This window comes from Hemitrygon akajei, chromosome 2 (genome assembly GCF_048418815.1).
Source record: "Hemitrygon akajei chromosome 2, sHemAka1.3, whole genome shotgun sequence".
Taxonomy (NCBI): Eukaryota; Metazoa; Chordata; class Chondrichthyes; order Myliobatiformes; family Dasyatidae; genus Hemitrygon; species Hemitrygon akajei.
In genome coordinates, this window is record NC_133125.1 from 150,717,913 (window position 1) to 150,728,832 (window position 10,920).

Here is a 10,920-nt window from a genome sequence, read left to right on the forward strand (position 1 = left end):
GGAGAATATAAGAATGGAATTAGTTTAGCAACCGTGTGGTGGAGGAAATTAGAAGGTCAGGCAGTATCTATGAATGGAAATGAATAGTTGATGCTTTGGGCCTAGATCACTCAGGGGACTGGAAAGGAAGGGGACAGAGCCAGAGAAAGCAAGTGGGAGGAGGAGAAACTGGCAAGTGATAGGTGAGTCCATGTGAGAAGGCGGTGGGGGGGGGGGGGGGGGGCGATGATGAAAGACAATGCCATGAGAAGCTCAGATGATTGCTGAAGAGGTAAAGGGCTGAAAAAGAAGCAGTCCAATAGGAGAGAACATTGCACTAAGACTAAAGGGAAGGGTGGGCAATGGAAGGAGAAGGGGTGAAATGCAATAGAATTGGGTAAAATCGGCTAAAACAGATGGGATTGCTTGTGGTGGATGCTGCCTAACATGCTGAGTTCCTCTAGAATTTCAAGTGTGTTGCTGAAGATTTCCAGGATCTACAGTATCTCCTGTGTCCGTGGGATTAGTGCAACTAGGTGTTCAGTGGTTGGCATGGATTTAAAGAGCCTCTTTCTGTCCTGCATCGCTCTCTGTACAATGGTACGGGTCAGAGTACAGCACAACTGTATGCTTTCTCTGAGTTTTTTCCTCCCCTTTGCAATGTTCCTGCACACCTTACTTGCCCTCTTCCTACACAATCCCTGGGAATGGATGGTGACTTGATTCCACTGCAGTTTTGTGGGATCTGCAGTTAGCGATGTGGAACACGTGGACTCTTCCACTGATAAGATAAGATAAAACTTTACATATCCCAGAGAAAATTATTGTTGCAAGGTTGCTCAGCCAGAAATGTATACTTTGAAATACATTGAGTTATGGAAAAAATACAAAATGTGCATTAAAACATAATAGGGTAAAATACTATTACACTATGAAACCATATACAGTACTTATATACTTGGAAGAAGGAGCTGTGGAGTCTTATAGCTACAGGAAGAAAGGATCCCCTGTGGCGTTCAGTGGGGCACCTTGGTGGACTGATGCCTGTAGTCGTTGGGAGGTGGATTCAGGGATTTGGGAAGTAGTCCATCTTCTTCAGGGTTTGTCTTTATTTTCTTGTACAATGGGGCAGTCTGTACAGTCCTGATGAAGAGTCTCACCCCAAAGTATTGACTATTCATTTCTCTCCACAGATGCTCTCTGACGTGCTGGGTTCACCCAGCACTTTGTGTGTGTTACTGTACATATTGAATGTCAGCCCCTTCTTCTCTTATGCTTTGGTGAGCAAGTTGATAATGGCTTCAAGCTTGGCTTTGTCTGTATAAGTGCAGCCTAATTACTGGGGGTCAGCCAACCAACTTGCTATAGTGTAATCACCACAGTTTGAATGGATTTCCATTGGTTCTGAAGCCTGGCTCTACTCCAGCGTGAAGGCTGTGTGAGGTGAGGAGAATTGGGAAGAGTGTAGGTGCTTGTTTGATACTGTTTCCTGTACTTACATTCTATTCTCTCTGCAATAAATTTGTCACTGTGGTTCAGATATGGCACAACCTCGGAATGAGAGACAGTGAAGCAGGTTGATGGTTCACAGACTTCAATGCAAACAGTGAACAATAAACGCTAGGCCAAACAGGGCCGTTAACTAAAACTCTCAAATGGAAAACAAAGCTGACACTGCAGCTGAAAAGAAAAACTAAGAATAAAATGAATACTGCTAGTCTTCAGAGTCAGTCGGCTCGAGAGTTTAATTTCTCAGGCAAGTCGGAATGCAAGCAGGCAGCGAAGTGTTGCTGTGTCCAAGTCTCGACAAATACTGGACGGAATGAATGGAGTTAAATGCCATCACAATGAAATGATAATTAGCTAACATGCATATTCATGAGCGCAATTGCCAAATCTGCTGTGCTGCCGAATCCATGGTTGTGACAAAATCCCCCTCATCCATTTAACTTTCTAATTACTTACAGAATCTGTAACTGACATTCTCTAAATGAGCAGATTTTCCATTGTGTATAACCCAGGCTGCGAAACATGTCACACAACCTTCCTATTCGCAAAATTTTCATTATAGAACATAGAAATTTACAGTACATTACGAGCCTGTCAGCCCACAGTGTTGTGCCGACCATGTAACCAACTCTGGAAACTACTTAGAATTTTTCTACTGCATAGCCCTCTATTTTTCGAAGCTCCATGTACCTATCTTAAGAGTCTCTTAAAATACCCTATTGTGTCAGCTTCTACCATCTTTGCTGGCAGTGCATTCCAGACACCCACCACTCTCTGAGTGAAAAACTTACCTCTGACATCCTCCCTGTACCTACTTCCAAGCACCTTAAAACTATGCCCCATCGTGTTAGCCATTTCAACCCTGGGAAAAAGCCTCTGGCTATCTACACAATCAATGCCTCTCATCACAACTATTAGGTCACCTCTCATTCTCTGTTGCTCCAAGGAGAAAAGGCCAAATTCACTCAAACTAATCACATAAGGCATGCTCTTCAATCCAGGCAACATCCTTTGCCCTCTCTGTCTTGTATCAACATCCTTCCTGTAGTGAGGTGACCAGAACTGAAAACAGGTGCGGTCTGACCAAGGTCTTGTATAGCTGTAATATTATCTCATGGCTCTTGAACTCAATCCCATGATTGATGAAGCCAACACACTATACGCCTTCTTAACAACACTGTCAACCAGCACAGCAGCTTTGATTGTCCTATGGACATGGACCCCCAGATCTCGCTGATCCTCCACATGCCAAGAGTCTTACCATTAATATATTATGTCTTCAAATTTGTCCTATCGAAATGAACCACTTCACACTTATCTACGTTGAACTCCATTTGCAGCTTCTCAGCCCAGTTCTACATCCTGTCAATGTTGTGCTGTAACCTCTGACAACCTTCCAGACTATTTCCACTATTTACAATTTCTGTAGCCATTTTTACCTCCACAACCTTCTCTGTACCAACAATCCTATGATATCTCTGTTTTCCTCCAGTTCCAGTCTTCATTTAATCCTCCACCAATGACAGAGCAAGATAAGATTCCTGGCTCCCTGCTCTGTCTCATGCTTTAAAACACTTGGTTTTAGCAAATGTCTAAAACCAACCAAAACCATCCCCTTTCATCTGACTTTTTTATCCATATTATTTGATAATAAACTTGCAAAATACCTAAAAAGTTTCAACAAAGCACTAAACGAGTCAATAAATTTCAAGAACTTGGTTGAGTTCATCCTTGTGCAACTGGATGCCGGATTTCCTCGCTTGCAGACCATAGTCAGTTCAGATTGGCAACAACATTTCCTCCACAATCTCAGCACAGCTGCACCACAAGGCTGTGTGCTTAGCCTCCTGCTCTGCTCACTTTATACAGATGACTGTGAGGCTCAGCACAACTCCAGTGCCATATTTAAGTTTGCCAACAACACCAGTATCATTGGCCAAAAAAAGGTGGTGACAAATTAGTGTATAGCAAGGAGATGGAAAGTCTGGCTGAGTTATGGCATAAAAGCAACCTCTCACTCAATGTCAGCAAGACCAAAGAGATGATTATTGGCTTCAGGAGGAGGAAATCGGAGGTCCAAGAGGTGAAGGGGGTTAGCAGCTTTAAATTCCTCCATGTTTTCATTTCAGGATCTGTCCTGGGTACAGCATGTAACTTCCATTACAAAGAAAGTACAGTAGTGTCTCTACTTTCTTAGAAGATTGTGGAGATTCAGCATGTTATCTAAAACTTTGGCCAACTTCTATAGATGAGCAGTGAAGAGTATGTTTACTGATTGTATCATGGCCTGGAATGGAAACACTACTGCCCTTGAATGGAAAAGTCCACAAAGAGTAGTGGCTAAGGTCCAATCTATCACGGGTGAAACCCTTCAGACTAATGAGTACATCTAAACAGAACGGTGTTGCAGGAAAGTAGCATCCATCATTAAGGACCCCTCCAATCCTGTCTGTGCTCTCTTTTCACTGCTGCTGCTGTCAGGAAGAGCATAGGGAACTGCAACACCAGGTTCAAGAACAGTTATTACCCCTCAACCATCGGGCTCTAGGATCAGAAGGGATAACTTCACTCAACTCTCGCCTCATCACTGAACTGTTTCCACTGCATTGGGCTCACTTTCAAGGACTCTTCATATTTATTGTGTTACGAAGGATGAACAACTCATGGGCAGAAGGGTGCAAAGTCACCCATGCCCCACCCCCTTTTGGAGAATCGCAAATCGCTACTATTTCGATGCTGCTAACAAGGAAGTAAGAGAGACAAAAGGAAATCTGCCAGGGCAGTTGTTATTGATAACAGCTCATGAAAGTTAATGAGAGAGAGACACAGCTCAGAGATACACAATGTGGATCGGCTCCTACTAACAAAAGAAGAGCGGAACCATTGATTACTGCTATTGTCTTTTGGAGAAGGATTGTTTACTTGGTACTGTTCTATTCATTGAAACCCCTCAGGGGGAAACCAGAGTGGGCTGGTTTGATGGGTTACATTATCCCAACCTGGTTGACACCTGAGACCCCGTGAGTGGGGATAAAAGTGAAGTCTGGGGTAACACCCCTCAGACGCACCAGGTGAAGCGCTAGTGAGCATCAGAACCCCCATGAGACAGGGTGGGAGACCGGATACTGAATGAAGGGTCGGTAAATTTTAACTCACAGTGTTTTGTAGCGATCCTGGTGGGGGCTTGTGTGTGTGTGTCCACCCTTGCCTGGGTGACGAGTCCACCATAGAAGAACGGTCTAGCTAAAGGACAGAGGGGTCATACCTGAATGGCCATAACAACACGTCGATGGATCAAGATCGTAAAGGAAGGTTTCACTGGCTGTCACTGTTTGATCTCTCTCTCTTTCCAACAATTGCAACACATCGACAAACAACTACCGCAGCCTGCATGAACTGAACTGAACTTTATATTCCCATCTGACAATTCATTATCCCCTGGACAACGATAGAGCTTGTTTCATTAGTGATTATTATTATACCCGCACTTTTAAGTTTAGTATTGCTAACGTATATTCTCTGTATATTTGCATTGATATTATTTTGTATATTTTTGCTAATAAATATTGTTGAAAATAGTATCACCAGACTCCAACGGACACTTCTATCTTTGCTGGTAAGACACCCAGTTATGGGGTTCGTAACAATTGCTTGCTTTATTTATTTATTTATCTATCTATTTATTTCTTGATTTTATTGTGTTTCTTGAATTTTCTGTGATTGCCCACAAGAAAAGGAATCTCAGGTTTGTATATGGTGACATACAGTATATGTACTTTATTATAAATTTACTTTGAACTTTAATGTTTTATGATGGTTGCAAAATTACTTATCTCATGACATGCAGAGATTCAGATACATTCTACACCCGTTGTTAAATTAATTGACTGCTGTGGATTGCTTCCTAGTGTATCAATCATTGGTAGAATCTTGGGGGGGCGGGTTGGAATTGATGGGATTGGATGGGTTACAGAGAAACAGAATTGTTCTGTTAGCTTCCTTATTACAACTTGGAAAGAAACTATACAGCTCATTGTTTTTATGCCAGCTCCCAGTGGAAGAGTCCCAAAGTCCAATTCCTGATCTCCCTATACTTTATCCCACTCAATGTCCAACAATTTGCCTTTCATTCCTTTGGCTCTTCTCGACACTAAGAGGCAATTTGCAGGAACCGTTTTCAAATCTGCATGTTTTCATGAAAAGAAACTGGAGCACTCTGGGGAGTGGACAACTCGGGATCACAGCGATAACATGCAAACTATACATACAGACAGCACATGAAGTCAGTCTCGAACCTGGTCCTTACTGAGTTGTATGATTGCTCCCAGTCTCTCTGTGCACACTATACTCTGGAGGCACTGGACCCCTGAATGGTGATGATCAATAAACCCAAGACATTTTGCAGAAGCAAAAAATCCAGAGAAAAACACTCAAAATGATGAAGGAGAATAAACAGTCAACGTTTCATGCCAACACCCTTCATCAAGACTCATTGTAGATCAATGTCCATTTGGACACCACTCTCATGCATTCTGGGAAATGAAGCTATGTGCACAGCAGAGTAGAAACACGAAGCCTCTTCACTGAGATGTAAAGAGAACTGATCTGGCCAGGCTCCATGTTGTGGAATATATCCACCTCTGTGGAGGGTGAATCCTCACAAAGCAACAGGCCCTGATGGAGTACCAAGTAAGGCTCTAAAAACCTGTGCCAAGCAGCTCGTGGTGGTGATGTTTAAAGACACTTTCAATCTCTACAGTTGGAAGTACCCACCTGCTTTAAAAGGGCAACAGTTACACTAGTGCCCAAGAAGAGCAGTGTGAGCTGCCTTAATGATTATTGAATTGACTTTATTCCTTACATCCTTCATCTACATGAGTAAAAATATTTACATTATGTCTCTGTCTACATGTGCAATGTACAATTTATAGCAATTTACAATAAATAGTATGCACAGCAGGACAGTCAATATAACATAAACATACAATTGTATCAGCATGAATTAATCATTCTGATGGCCTGTTGGAAGAAGCTATCCTGGAGCCTGTTAGACTTGGCTCTTATGCTGTGGTACCGTTTCCCCGATGGAAGCAGCTGGAACAGTTTGTTGTTGGGGTGACCCTAATGTTCCTTCACGCTCTTTTTACACACCTGTCCTTGTAGATGTCCTGAATAGTGGGAAGTTCACATCTATAGATGCACTGGGCTGTCTGCACCACTCTCAGCAGAGTCCTGCGATTGAGGGAAGCACGGTTCCCGTACCAGGCAGTGATGCAGCCAGTCAAGAGGCTCTCAATTGTGCACCTGTAGAAAGTTCTTAGGGTTTGGCAGCCCATACCAAACTTCTTCAACTGTCTGAGGTGAAAGAGGTGCTGTTATGCCTTTTTCACCACACAGCCAGTATGTACAGACCACATGAGATCCTCGGTGATGTGTATGCCAAGGAATTTAAAGCTGTTTACCCTCTCAGCCCAGATCCGTTGATGTCAATAGGGGTTAGCCTGTCTCCATTCCTCCTGTCATCCACAACCAGCTGCTTTGTTTTTGCAGCATTGAGGAAGAGGTTGTTTTCTTGACACCACTATGTCAGGGTGATGTAGTCTTCTCTGTAGGCTGCCTCATTATTATTTGAGATTAGGTCAATCAGTGTAGTCTCATCCAGTAGTACTAACATCCATCGTGATTAAGTGCTTTGAGAGGTTGGTAATGGCAAGAATAAACTCCTGCTTCAGCCAGGAGCTGGGCCCACTGCAATTTCCCTATTGCCACAATGATTCTACGGCAGACACAATCTCACTGGCTCTCCACGTGGCCTTGCATCGCCTGGACAATACAAATACCTATGTCAGGATGTTGTTTATTGATGACAGATCAGATTTTAACCGTCATTCCTACAGTCTTGATGAAAAAGCTCCTGAACCTGGGTGTCTACCTCCCCCTATAACTGGATTCTCAGTTTCCTAACTGGAAGAGCACAATCTTGATATAACATCTCCACCTTGCTGACAATCAACACTGGCACACCTCAGGGATGTGTGCTTAGCCCACTGCTCTGCTCTTTCTACACCCATGACTGTGTGGCTAGGCACAGTTCAAACACCATCTATAAATTTGCTGATGATACAACCCTTATTGGCAGAATCTCAGATGATGATGAGAGAGCACACAGGAGCGTGATATACCAGCTAGCTGAGTGCTGTCACAGCAACAACATGGTGCTCAGTATCAGTTGATTGTGGACTTCAGGAAGGGTAAGACAAGGAAACACACAGCAGTCCTCATTGAGGGATCAGAAGTGAACAATCTCAAGTTCCTGGGCATTGATACCTTTGAGGACCTAACCTGTCCCAACATATCAATGCAGTTATATAGGAGGCAAGACAGCAGCTATATTGCATTAGGAGTTTGAGGAGATTTGGTATGTCACCTAAAACACTCGAAAATTCCTACAGATGTATCATAGAGAGCATTCCAACTGGCTACATCACTGTCTAAATGGAGAGAAAATACAACAAACCGAGGTCCAAAGGGCCATCGGAGTGCTTGTGCAGGATCCCCTAAAGGTTGATTTTCAGGTTGAGTCTGTGATGAGGAAGGCAAATGCGATGTTAGCATTCATTTCAAGATGAATCTGTGGAGTATTTTGTGTTTACTGTCCAGATGGAATACCTGGCCACGTACTAAAGACCTGTGTTGATCAACTGGCTGCAGTGTTCACCGATAATCTTTAACCTCTCACTTCGTAAGTATGAGGTACATTTCTGCATCAAGCAGAATTCAATTATACAGTTGCCTAAGGAGAATGTGATAACCTGCCTCAATGACTAACATCCAGTTACATTTACGTCCAATGAAGAGCTTTGAGAGTTTGGTGATGAAGCATATCAATTCCTGCCTGAGAAATTATTTAGATGTGCTCCAATTTGCCTACAATCACAACAGGTCAACAGCAAATATCATTTCATTGGCTCTTCACTCATCTCTGGAACGTCTGTACAGTGAAGGTGCATACATCAGGATGCTTGTCATTGACTACATCCCCCCCCCCCCCCAGAACTAATCGATAATCAAGACCTTGGCCTCAATAGCTCCTTGTGCAACCGGATGCTCAATTTCTCACTTGCAGATCCCAGTTAGTTTGGTTTGCCAACAATATCTCCTCCACTATCTCCATCAACAAAGGTGCACCTCAGGGCTGTATGCTTAGCCCCCTGCTCTGTCTGCCTCGTTCTTATGACTGTGACAGCTCCAATGCCATACTTAAACTTGGTGACAATACCATTGTCATTGTTTGACTGAAAGGTGGTAAGGAATCAGCATATAGGAAGGTGATTGTTTTGGCTCACCATAACAAACTCTCACTGTAGGTCATTTCTCTTTGGAGGATCAGGTCAGAGGTTGAGAGTGTCACCAACTTTAAATTCCTCAGTATTATCCTTTCAGTCAATCTGTCCTGTGCCAAATACATAAGTGTCATTATGAAGAAAGCATGGTAGTGCCTCTAACTTACTAGAAGTTTGTGAAGTTTTGGTTTGTCATCTAAAACTTTGACAAACTTCTATACATATGTGTTGAAGAGTATATTGTCTGGACAGTGAGGATATATACTTTAGGGTGCATGTCATCACAGCCTGGTATGAAAACAGCAATGCTGTTGAATGGAAAACCCTATAGAAAGTAATGGATATGGTCTGGTCCTTCACATGGGAAGCCCTCTCCACCACTGAGCAACCTACATGGAGTGCTGTTGCAGGAAAGCAGCATCCAACATCAATGACCCCCAACATCCAGGTCAGGCTCTCTTCTTGCTGCTGCCATCGGGTAGAAGATATCGGAGCCCTAGGATCCACGCCACCAGGTTCAGGAACAGTTACACTGCAAACATCAGGCTCTTGAACCAGAGGGGATAACTTCATTCAACCTCACTTGCCCCAACTGAACTGTATTCATTTTCAAGGACTCTTCATCTCATGTTCTCAAGATTTATTGCTTATTTGTTTATTATTATTTTCTTCTCCTTTTATATTTTGTTAATTGCCTTTTGCAGATTGATTGTTTTTCCATTCTGTTGGGGGTGATCTTTCATTGATTCCATTGTGTTTCTTTTACTTACTGTGAATACCACAAGAATACCCCGTAGAATTGTCTCTATTTCCGCATAAATATGACTAAAATGTGATCAGATTTTCATGTAAGTCCTAAAAAGAGCCCAACTAAATAAGTAACACAAGAACATTGTACTTGTTCATTTATTTATTGAGAATAATGATCCAATATTCCATGTATTTTTCGGGAAAAAATATGTGAACCTCTGGGGTAATGCATTCTACAAAAGCTATTTGGAATCGGATGTTCCAATCAATAAGATGAGATTGGAAGTGTGGGTTGTTGAGATGCCCTATGCAATAAAAATTCACACAACATAAGGTTACTGACAGAGCCTGCCCTTCTCAAGCAAGACATGTTTATGTGCACCGTGCCTCAATCAAAACAACTTTCAGATGACCTTAGAAGAAGGATTGTAGAGGTCCATGAGGCTGGAAAAGGCTACAAAAGCATTTCTCAAGACCTGAGTATTCATCAGTCCATAGATAGAGAAATTGTCTACAAATGGAGGAAACTCAGTACTGTTGCAACTTCTGCTAGGAGTGGGCATCCTGCAGAGATCACACCAGGAACACAGCTTGCAATGCTGAAGGAGGTGAAAATGAACCCAAGGGTAATACCAAAAAACCTGCAGAAATCTCTAGAACTTACTTAAGTTTCTGTTAATTTGCCCACTACAAGAAAAACATTGAACAAAAATGATGTTCATGGAAGGACACCATGGTGGAAACCACTGCTCTCAAAAAAAAACATTGCTGCAAGTCTCAAGATTGCAAAAGTCCACCGGGATGTTTCACAATGCTTCTGGGACGACATTCTGTGAACAGATGAGACAAAAGTTGAACTTCTTGCAGAAATACACATTGCTATATTTGGGAGGAAAAGGACATCACACACCAACACCAAAACCTTATCCCAACTGTGACTCATAGTAGAAGGAGCATCATGGTTTAGGGCTATTTTGCTGACTCAGGGCCTCGACAGCTTGCAATTGTTGAGGGAACAATGAATTCAAAATTATATCAAGAAATTTTACAGGAGGATGTCAGGATTTCATTCCATTGCCTGTAGCTTAACTGAAGTTGGATAATGTGACAAGACAATGATCCAAAAGACAAGAGTAAATCAACAACGGAATGGTTTAAAAAGAAGTAAATTTGTGTTTTAGAATGACTGAGACAAAGACTTGATCTTAATCCTATAGAAGTGTAGTGGTAGGGCCCAAAGCAAGCAGTTCATGAAAGGAAGTTCAGCAATATCCCAAATTTAGACTAAGGAGAAATGAGCCTAAAACTTCTCCAAGCAGATGAACAGGGCTGATCAACA